Genomic DNA, 11,754 nt, shown 5'->3' with positions numbered 1-11,754 from the left:
ACCCAGGCTCTCCCTCTCCCTGGCTTTGCGGCCTCCGGAACTTCATTCTCCCTGCCTGTTTCCTTATTTGTAAGTGGATGTAAATGCAGTGCCTCTTTCCAGGAGCTACTGTGAAATCAAACAAATTAATATTAGGGCGATCAGCTGCCCTGCTTTGCCCAGGACTGTCCCAGATTTAACGTGGGACGTCCGGCATCCCAGGAAACCTCTGAGTTCCCGGACAGCAAACAGGGAGGGTCACCCTCATTAAAAATCTATACATGACCTACACGTGGTAAGTATGAAACAATATCTTTTTCTAAGAACTTGAACTGGTACCAGTGACATCACTTGCCCAGATAGGCTCCCCAACTTGCCCTCTCTCTCACCCCCTGGCAGGCTCACAACACTGAATGGGGAAAGGGTGGCTGGAGAAGGTCTTTCCAGGCCCCTGTATGAAGCAATCCCTTCCTCCAATGGCCAGGGATGCCTGGAGGGGTCCCCCATCTGGAAACAACCTGTCCTGTGTCCCCTCTTCTGGTGCCAAAGTCTTTCTGCTCCAAACATCCAGCCCTGGGGGGGCCACCCCCGCAGCCCCGGAAGCTCCAGGAGCTGCTGCTCGGCCAGGCCCCCGCCCCTTTCACACTCAGGTAAAACTTTACCCGGAGGCCTTTGGCGGCAGCACTGGGCCCTGAGCTCCCGTTCAGGGTGTGGTAAGTGACCACTGTCACAGCGACATGAATGCTCATATTGAAAAGCCCGGCTTTCTGTCTCCCTCCCTTTCAGGCCAATGTCTTCCCTCTTAAGTCACTGGGCGTCACTCACATATCACCCTGTGCTGAATGCCCCCTAGTCAGGGACCCTTGCTCCCTCTGCCCCTCGCCTCCCACCTGCCCCTCCCCTCCCCCTTTCTCTCGGGTCTCTTTCCTCACCCCCTCCATCCTCTCCTTCTTCCCTCTTCCTCCTCCCCAAATTCTCTCCTCTTCCGTCCCCATCCCTTTCCTCTCCTCCCCACCCCCCACCCTCCAGCCCTGCCTCACTTGCCCCATCCCAGGCTCTGGGCAAGGGAAGCTCATGCTCTGGTCCCTGTCACCTGTGCTGTCATCACCAGGATGGGGGATCACAGATGGAGGAGCTGGTTGGTCATTCCTGTGTCTCATCCCCACTGTCTTGGGCACAGGCACGAATGCAGCCCTAAAAGGAAGGAAGGCAACACCAAACAGGGACTCCAAAATGGAAATGAGAAGAGAGCAGACTCATAGTGCCCTAATCTAAGGGATTTTACCCTAAATGCCAGGCCTACTATATGTGTGTCAGTCTGGCTTGTGTTTCTCTGGGGAGAGGAATCAAAGATTCCACCTGCTCCCCAAAATAGATCAAGAACTGCCACTCAGAGGCTCTGCTCATCCCAAGATCGCCCAACAGCCCTGGGAATCCCAAACTAACTCCACACTATGGGTACCAAAGCTGTGGGGCCGGGGCAGATAAACCCTGAGTCTGAATCCTCGGCCCAACAGGCTTCCCTTCCTTCACCCATAGCTTTTTCTGCCTTAAGAAGGAGCTTCCCAAAACAGAAACAGGCTCATGGACATAGAAAACAAACTATGCTTACTAGAGGGGGAAAGGGGGCAGGAAGGGGTAAGCTGGGAGTCTGAGATTCGCAGATACTATATATAAATAGATAAACAAGTTTCTACTGTAGAGCACAGGGAACTACATTCAATATCTTGTAGTAACCTATAATGAAAAATAATATGAAAATGAATATATGTTACATATATGAATGACTGAAACATTACACCACAAACTGACACAACATTGTAAACTGACTATACTTCAATTTAAAAAAAGTAAAATATGGGGGAGGATATAGCTCAGTGGTAATGTGCCTAGCATGCACGAAGTCCTGGGTTCCATCTCCAGTGCTACAATTAAATATATATATATGTATATAAATGTGTGTGTGTGTGTGTGTGTGTATATGTATGTATATATATATATAAATAAACCTGATTGCCTCCCCAAAAAAAAAAAAAAAGCAAAAAAGAACACACACAAATAAAATAAATTAGCTAACCTTGTTGTTAGCCCAGGAAATTATATTCAATATCTTGTAGTAACCCATAATGAAAAAGAATATGAAAAGGAATATATATATATATATATATATATATATATATATATATATATATATATATATATGTATATGTATAACTGAGTCACTAGGCTGTAAACCAGAAATTAATGCAACATTAAAAAACTGACTATATTTCAAAATTAAATTAAATTTTTTAAAAACAGATGCAGCCTCACTGGGACAGCCAGGGACAAAGGAGGCCAGAACCCACCACAGAAAGGGTGCTGCATCACAATCTCAAAGCCAGGAGAAATGGTTGTTTTCTCTGGGGGAGGAAAACAGAAACTTGGGAGGAATGGCGGGGAGTGGCTGTGTGCTATCCTATCTGTGTCAGTGCCCTCTTCCGCCCTGATGCCCATCAGCTACCCTGGGAGCTAAGGAAGCTAAAGATGGGTTCTCCATGACAGTGTCCACTCAGGAAGCACCTCATCTGGCATATGGATTTTAAAGGTGCCTTTTACTTAAAGGTGATCATGTCATCCTTGAGCTGAATTTCCAGGGGCTTTTGTTTTGGTAACAAATGGAGCTGCAAGACACAGGTGGTAAGAAGAGTATGATGTGTACCCGGGCCCCTCAGGGCCACCTGCCAGGTGCATTTCCACAGCGTGACACCAGATGCCCAGGGCAGTCTTGAGACTATGAGCCCCTGTGCACTATGGGAGACAAGGGAGGTACAGGTGAGGCCACTGCTAAGTCTACTCAGCCCAGAATTCACACAGGGCAGGAGGAAAGGTGGGGCTCCACTCACTGCACAGGGCCTGCCCTCCACCTCAAACAGGAGAGGTGCCAGCCACGGACCCACCACAGGACACGGGTGGCCACAGGTGGCTTCCCTAACACAGAGCTAAGGCAGTGGACACAGGCCCATAAAATGCCCTCAAAAGTAGGACTCTAGGGTCAAATGTACCAAAGAAATGCCACTTGATAATATGCCTTTCTTAGATGGGTGCAAGGAAGATTAGCTTATTCAAGGCTCTGAGTAATCCTACAGCCAACCAGCTTAACTCAGAGATTCCCAAACTTACTTGACCAACAGCTGAGTCCCTGTGGGTGCAGAATGACCATCAAAATTCCTGGAAACACTGTCTCCCCCGAGGCATGCTACCAGCCTGACCTCACTCTACTGATAATAACCCCAGGAGGTGAGTGTGAGCATTACCCCATTAGACAGATGAGGACCATGAGGATCTAGAGGAACTTGCACTCAAGGACAGGGATTTATACTCTACCTTTTGAAGAGCGGTGTGCCAAAGAGTTTCTATTCATATTTTAAAACCACTCTGTCCCCTCTATCCCTTGATTGCACCTCTTAAACTCCGAGATGGAGTCTAGTTCCTTCTAGCTTTTCATCCCTTGACATAAGCAATTTCCTCATCCAAAAAGCCAGTTGGAATTTGATTGTTACTTGCAGCCAAAGGATTTCTTACAGACACAGATTTTTAAACAGATTATTATGACACAATGTGACAAGTGCCTTAATCAACATATTCACAGTTTTCTACTGAGACAGAATAAAGAGAGAGAGAGAGAAAATCAGCTAGCTTGGCTTGTGGGAGGACCACAAAAGGTGATCCTTGAACAAAATCCACAAAGAACGTTTGTTCCCCAAACAGCAAAGTGGGGAAGCATGAACCATGACAGGAGCAAAGCACTGTGAAGCATGTGCTAGATGTAATACCTTCAGATACGTCCCTCTGATGAGAAAACAGAGTGAGACAGACAGTGCCCAAGGGGCCATCTCTGCTGATTGGCTGGGCCAGAATTTGAGCCTGGGTCTGTTTTATGTCAAAGCCCCAGTGAGTATCCCCACAGCATGCTGCCTCATCGCCAAACACCCAGCCACAAAATGGACACCTGCTGCCTCTGTGAACAGACACCCCGTCAGTGACCCAGGGCTGTGACTGTTCCTGTATTTAGTAAGGAGAATCCAATTCTGGTGGTTCCAGAGGCTGTGACAGCAGGAGGAAAGGTCCTAAGAAGCTTCTGAGAGTTCTGCATTTGCACCTAGAAGGTGTCTTCCATAGGCACAAATTCTTTGAGCTTCGAGGGACTGTGAGATCTTCCATTCCAACTATTACTTAAAGAGCTTCTGTGATTTTTATTATATTCTCAATGCCCAAGTTTCACCCCACTCCCATTGAATTTTACTGAATAATTTCAGTGTCTTCATTTAACCCTTTGTGCTGAAAAAAAAAAAAGGCAGGAAATTTAGAAAAACAAGCCTTATGCTGTAATTCTGCTCCACCACTTGCTAACCTGAGTAACACCTGTCACTCCCAGTTACTTGGTTATTTGATTCTACACAAATTATTTTACAGCTCTTGGCTTCCTCAGCTGGGAAATAAGGGTCATATTCCCAACCTTGTATGACTTGGAGGATTCAATGAGATAATGACTGGTCCACAGAAGGTTCCAGAGGCCTATCAGTTCCTACTTTCAACCCCTACAGTCTTTTCTTCTTACTTTCTCAAAGACTGTGTCAAATCAAAGGCAAACTATCTTCTCAGTTTGACTCATCAGGAGTTCCCCAGACAAGGGCAACGTTAAAAATGGTTAACAACCGATGCCACACAGGCATCATCAATCATGTTACAGATAATTGATCAAAAGCCAAATTACAGTCAAGACTGCTTAAATATTTTTTCTGTTCCTGAGAAAGAAGAGGAATTCTCCCTCCTGACTCTACCCTCCCCACGTAGAAATGACAACTGGCCACCAGGGGAGACAATGACATTGGCACACACAGTTACAAGTTGGGGACAGAGCACAAGCCAAAGAACAATGACAGCTTGAACCAAACCATAAGCTAGGCCAGTACGCACTGGGTACTTGCCATGTGCCAGCACGTGCCCAGCACTACACACGCACGTGCTTCCTTCACGCTCACAACCATCCCGCAGAGCATGTGTGACCATTATCTCTATTTTTCAGAGGAGAAAACTCAGATCTAAAGAGGGTAAGCAAATTGCCCAAAGCTACAGGTAGAGGGTAAGTGACAGAGCCAGGAGAGCAACATGGGTTTGCCTGATAAAGCCTGTGACCATAGCCATCAAGTTCTATCGTCTGACTGTTTCCATGATTAGAAGCTGAGTCTTTTACTTCCCCCCTCCCCACCCCATGGCTGGACATCTGTGTCTTAGATAACACGAACTCTTCACAGAGGCAGCCCCAATCTCCCATCAATGCCCATGTCTTAGGTCAGGTTCCAAACAGGCAGACCTCAGGACAAGGATTTGGGTGCATGTGACTTATTAGCAAAGTGCACCCAGGAGAAATCAGTAAAGGACAGAGAGAAGCAGGTCAGAGAAGGGCAGGAAGCCACTCAAGGGTGTGATCACAAAGGCCCCACCAAGGGTAGCATTGCCCTGATTCCATAGGGGCAGAAGTTGCATCCCAGGGTGGTCCTGACCCAAGACAGGAGAGCTCCACCAGGAGAATGGTGAGGATGTAAACTGTAGATTCCCAGGAATCTTCTGGCTCTCTGTGCACTTGAGCATAGTGACTCCAGGAGCCTACAGGCAATTCTCCAAAGAAGAGAGAAAAGACACAGGGCTGGCCTTTGAAAACACACCCAGTGGTCTCGGGGGCAGAAGGTTGGGATGACCAATGAAATATTAAGGGTCCCAAAGAAATTGGGGCAGATCTCAAAGCTGCTGCAGGTGGGGCTGAGGATAGACCCTGTTCTGTTGAAGTCTGTCAGCCGTCATGACCACATCATTTGAGCTGTGCTGGAACAAGGAGGTGGAGAGCAGACAACTTTCAGGCAGAGAGGTCCTGGCTGTGACAGACAAGTATGTCTCCTCTTTCTGAAGAAGTTAAGACTCTGGGTCAGGACGGCACATGGGGCTCTTCACTCAGTGAGTGGGTGCTGCAGGACCAGCCAAAGCAGACTGATAAGTGTGGGTGCTTTTAGGCAGGTGCCCTGAGACTGCAGTCAGACTAGGGGGCTGGTATTGTTGACTTTGATTTTACTTTACAAGAAGAATTGGCTTCTATGTCTAGACTGTGGCCTTAAGATGAAACATTCAGGCATCTCTCTTGATGAGTAGTTCTAGATTTCTATGACAAAAGAAATCCTCCATTATTCAAAAAAATAAAAAGACGACAATTCTGGAAAATGGTGTTGCCCAGGGAACGGTGCGTTTCCACGCTGCTGACCTCCAGAGGATAAACTTGCAATATTTTTCCAAGTCCTGGAAACCTCTGATCTACTTTCTGCCCTTTTAAAGCACAATTTTAAAAAGGATCTACCCATGTCAAATAGCCCTATGAAGAGCTCACATGGAGAGCACTAAAGCTTGCTGCCAATAGTCATTTTCATGGAGGAGGCCAAGATGGCAGAGTGGAAGGATGCTCGTAGCTCACCCTCTCCCACAAATACACCAAGACTCACATCCACAGACCCACTCAGCCAACCAGAGCACCTGCGGAACTCCGACAGAACATCGTCCTCTTCAAAAGACAGAGGGGCCAAAAATATGTTTTATACCTACATAGGCATTAGATAGATAAATAAATAAACTCCTTAAGGACCACAATAGATAACTGATACTCCATAAGCCACAGTGCCAGAGAGGTATGAGCAAGATGAAGAAGCAGAGAAACCATTCCCAATTAAAAGAACAAGAGAAATCCCCTGAAAGAATGATCAATGAAATAGACATCAATACCCTACTAGATCAAGATTTCAAAAAAGGAGTGTTCAAAGTACTGAAGGAACTAAAAGAGATAATGTTTAGATATATAAAATATGTCAAAAATGAAATGGAAGCTATAAAGAAGAGCCAAGTAGAACTGGTAAACTCATTGGCTGAGGTGAGAACTGATCTAAATGCTGTGCAAAGCAGAGTAGAAAATGTAGAGGAAAGAATAAGTGAGCTAGAAGACAGGACAACAGAAAGCACCCACTCAGAACAGCTATGAGATAAACAAATAAAAACAAATGAAAACAACATAAGGGACCTATGGGATAATATAAAGTGTGCTAATCTTCATATAATACGGGTCCCAGAAGGGGAAGAAAGATCAAAGGGGATTGAAAAGGTATTGGTAGAAATCATGAATGAAATCTTCCCAAACTTAAAGAAGGAATCAGATATCCAAGTACAGGAAGCTCAGAGAGTCCCAAACAGGAAAAACCCAAACAGACCCACACCAAGACATCATAATCAAGATGGCCAGAGTCAAGGATAAAGAAATGATCCTAAAGGCAGCAAGAGAAAAACAAAGAATGAATTACAAGGGAAACCCCATAACGCTCTCAGCTAATTTCTCTACACAAACACTACAGGCCAGAAGGGAGTGGCAAGGTATATTCAAAGTCCTGAATGAAAAAAAGATGCAGCCTAGGATACTTTATCCAGCAAGGCTATCCTTTAGGATAGAAGGAGAGAAAAAGAATTTCACAGACAAGCAAAAAGTAAAAGAGTTTAGCAACACTAAACCCATGCTAAAAGAAATATTGAAAGGTATACTCTAAATAGAAAAGCATCAGGATGCTACAGAAATGAGAATCTCCTAACTGGAAAGGTGATAACTCATGAATTACAAATAAAATAAACACGAAATTTTAAAAGAAGACATCTAAATCATTAAGAGTGGGAGATGGAAGCAAGAAAATATAGAGTATTTTTTTCTTTCTTTTAAAAATTTTTGTTTTCAGTAGGATGAGTTCGAATATACTAATGGGCTAAGGACTTACAGAAAAGGGTAACCACAAGCCAAAAACTTACAAGGGAGTCACAAAAACTAAAAAAATCCATGATAATACAAAGGAAAATTACCAAACCACAGAAGGAAGAAGAAAGGAACAAAGAGGAAATACCAAATCAACTCAAAGATAAGTTCAAAATGGCAATAAACACACATCTATCATTAATTGCTGTAAATGTGAATGGACTAAATGCTCCTGTCAAAAGACACAGAGTGGCAGACTGGATAATAAAGCAAGAACCTTCAATATGCTGCATACAAGAGACCCACTTTAAGGAGAAGGACACATATAGATTGAGAGTGAAAGGATGGAAAAGGATATCTCATGCAAATGGAAAAGCCAGAAAAGCAGGTGTTGCAGTACTGATTTCAGACAAAATAGACTTTAAAACAAAGGCCATAAAGAAAGATAAAGAAGGACATTTTATAATGATTAAGGAGTGATACAAGATGAGGATATTCCACACATTAATATATATGCACCCAATATAGGAACACGTAAATAAATAAAACAATTACTAACAGAGATAAAGGGGGATATTGATGGGAATACAATCATAGTTGGAGATTTTAAAACCACATTAACATCACTAGATAGATCTTCTAGACAGAAAATAAATAAGGCAACAGAGAAACTAAATAATACAATAGAAAACTTAGATTTGGTGGATATTCTCAGAGCATTACACCCCCCAAAATAGGATATACATTCTTTTCAAGTGCACATGGAACATTTTCTAGGATTGATCATGTACTTGGGCACAAAACTCAACAATTTTAAGAAGATAGAAATTATCTCAAGCATCTTTACTGACCACAATGCCATGAAAGTGAAATCAACAACAGAGACACAAAGGAGAAAAAAGGAAAGCATGGAAATTAAACAATATGCTATTAAAAAACCAATGGGTCAATGAGGAAATCAAAGTTGAAATTAAAAATTACCTTGAGGCAAATGAAAATGAAAGCACAACCACACAAAATTTATGAGACACAACAAAGGCAGTGCTAAGAGGGAAGTTTATAGTGATGCAGGCCTTCCCCCAAAAAGAACAATCTCAAAATAAACAACTTAATCCACCAACTAAAAGAATTAGAAAAAGAAGAACAAAACACCCCAAAAGGCAGCAGAAGGAAGGAAATTATAAAGATCAGGGAGGAAATAAATAGAGATTTTAAAAACCATAGAAAAATTAATCAAACCAAAATCTGGTTTTTTGAAAAAGTAAATAAAATCAACAAACTTCTGGCCAAATTCACAAAGAAGAAAAAAGAGCACAAATTAACAAAATAAGAAAGGAAAATGGAGAAATTACAAGTAAAAAAGAAATACAGAATAGCATACCAGAATATTATGAAAAACTATATGGAATGAAAATGGATAACCTAGAGGAGATGGACAAGTTTCTGTAAACATACAGCCCAGCAAGACTGAATCAAGGAAAAACTGACCACTTCAACAAACTGATCACTAAAAATGAAATCAAATTAGCAATAAAAATCCTCCCTACAAATAAAAGTCCAGGACCAGACAGCTTCACTGGAGAATTCTACCAAACGTACAAAAAAGAACTCATACCAGTCCTTCTCAAACTCTTCCAGAGGATTGAAAAGGAGGGAATACCCCCAAATTCATTCTATGAAGCCAAATTCACTCTGATACCAAAACCAGGCAAAGTCACTACCAAAAAACAGAATTATAGGCCAATATCACTGATGAACATAGATGCCAAAACCCTCACCAAAACATCAGCAAATAGAATCCAACAGCACATAAAAAAGATTATACATCATGACCAAGTGGGGTTCATCCCAGGGACACAAGGGTGGTTCAACATACACAAACCAATCAATGTAATACATCACATCAACAAGAGAAAGGACAAAAACCACATGATCATCTCAATTGATGCAGAAAAAACATTTGATAAAATTCAACACCCATTTATGATAAAAATTCTCACCAAAGTGGGTATAGAGGGAACATATCTCAACATAATAAAAGCTATATATGACATAAAGCCAGCATAGTACTCAATGGTGAAAAACTCAAAGGCTTCCCACTAAAATCTGGGACAAGACAAGGATGCCCACTATCACCACTCCTATTCAACATAGTCTTGGAAGTCCTGGCCACAGCAATCAGGCAAGAGAGAGAAATAAAAGGGATCCAAATTGGAAAAGAAGAGGTAAAAGTGTCACTATGTGCAGATGACATGATACTACATATAGAAAAACCTAAAAGTTCCACACAAAAACTACTAGAGCTGATTGAAGAATTGAGCAAGGTAACAGGTTACAAGATTAAATTCAAAAATCAGTTGCATTTCTTTACACTAATGATGAATCAACAAGAAAAGAAAGTAAAGAAACATTCACCTTTAAAATAGCACCCAAAGTAATAAAATACCTAGGAATAAATCTAACCAAGGAGGTGAAAAAATTATACACAGAAAATTATAAATCATTGAATAAAGAAATTAAAGAAGACTTTAAAAAGTGAAAAAATATCCCATGCTCTTGGATTGGAAAAATCAATATTGTTAAAATGGTCACATTGCCCAAGGCAATCTACAGATTGAATGCAATCCCTATCAAATTACCCAGGACATATTTCAGAGAACTAGAACAAATCATAATAAAATTAATATGGAACCATCAAAGACCTAGAATTGTCAAAGCATTACTGAAGAGAAAGAGAGAGGCTGGAGGAATAACTCTCCCAGTCTTCTGACAATACTATAGAGCTACAATCATCAAGACTGCATGGTATTGGTACAAAAACAGACATATGGACCAATGGAACAGAATAGAGCCCAGAAATGAACCCATAAAATTTTGGTCAACTAATCTTCAACAAAGGAGGCAAGAATATACAATGGAAAAAAGACAGTCTCTTCAGCAAATGGTGTTGGGAAAACTGGACAGCAGCATGTAAAGCAATGAAGCTAGAACACTCCATTACACCATACACAAAAATAAACTCAAAATGGATCAAACACTTAAACATAAGACAAGATACAATAAACCTCTTAGAAGAAAATATAGGCAAAACATTATCTGATATACATCTCAAAAATGTTCTCCTAGAACAGTCTACTCAAGCAATAGAAATAAAAGCAAGAATAAACAAATGGGACCTAATGAAACTTACAAGCTTCTGCACATCAAAGGAAACCATAAGTAAAACAAAAAGGCAACCTACGGAATGGGAAAAAAATTTTGCCAATGAAACCGACAAAGGCTTGCTCTCTAGAATATATAAGTAGCTCATACTACTTAATAAGAAACAACCAAACAACCCAATCCAAAAACGGGCAGAAGACCTAAACAAGCAATTCTCCAAGGAAGACATACAAATGATCTCTAGGCACGTGAGAAAATGCTCAGTATCACTAATTATCAGAGAAATGCAAATCAAAACTACGATGAAGTATCATCTCACACCAGTCAGAATGGCCATCATTCAAAAATCCACAAATGACAAATGCTGGAGAGGCTGTGGAGAAAGGGGAACCCTCCTACACTGCTGGTGGGAATGCAGTTTGGTGCAGCCACTGTGGAAAACAGTATGGAGATTCCTCAAATGACTAGAAATAGACTTACCATATGACCCAGGAATCCCACTCCTGGACATATATCCAGAAGGAACCCTACTTCAGGATGACACCTGCACCCCAATGTTCATAACAGCACTATTTACAATAGCCAAGACATGGAGACAGCCTAAATGTCCATCAATGGATGACTGGATAAAGAAGAGGTGGTATGTTTCTACAATGGAATACTACTCAGCCATAAAAACCGACAACATAACGCCATTTGCAGCAACATGGATGCTCCTGGAGAATGTCATTCTAAGTGAAGTAAGCCAGAAAGAGAAAGAAAAATACCATATGAGATCGCTCATATGTGGAATCTAATAA

Source organism: Camelus dromedarius, chromosome 22 (assembly GCF_036321535.1).
Source record: "Camelus dromedarius isolate mCamDro1 chromosome 22, mCamDro1.pat, whole genome shotgun sequence".
NCBI lineage: Eukaryota > Metazoa > Chordata > Mammalia > Artiodactyla > Camelidae > Camelus > Camelus dromedarius.
This window is presented reverse-complemented; position numbering follows the sequence as displayed.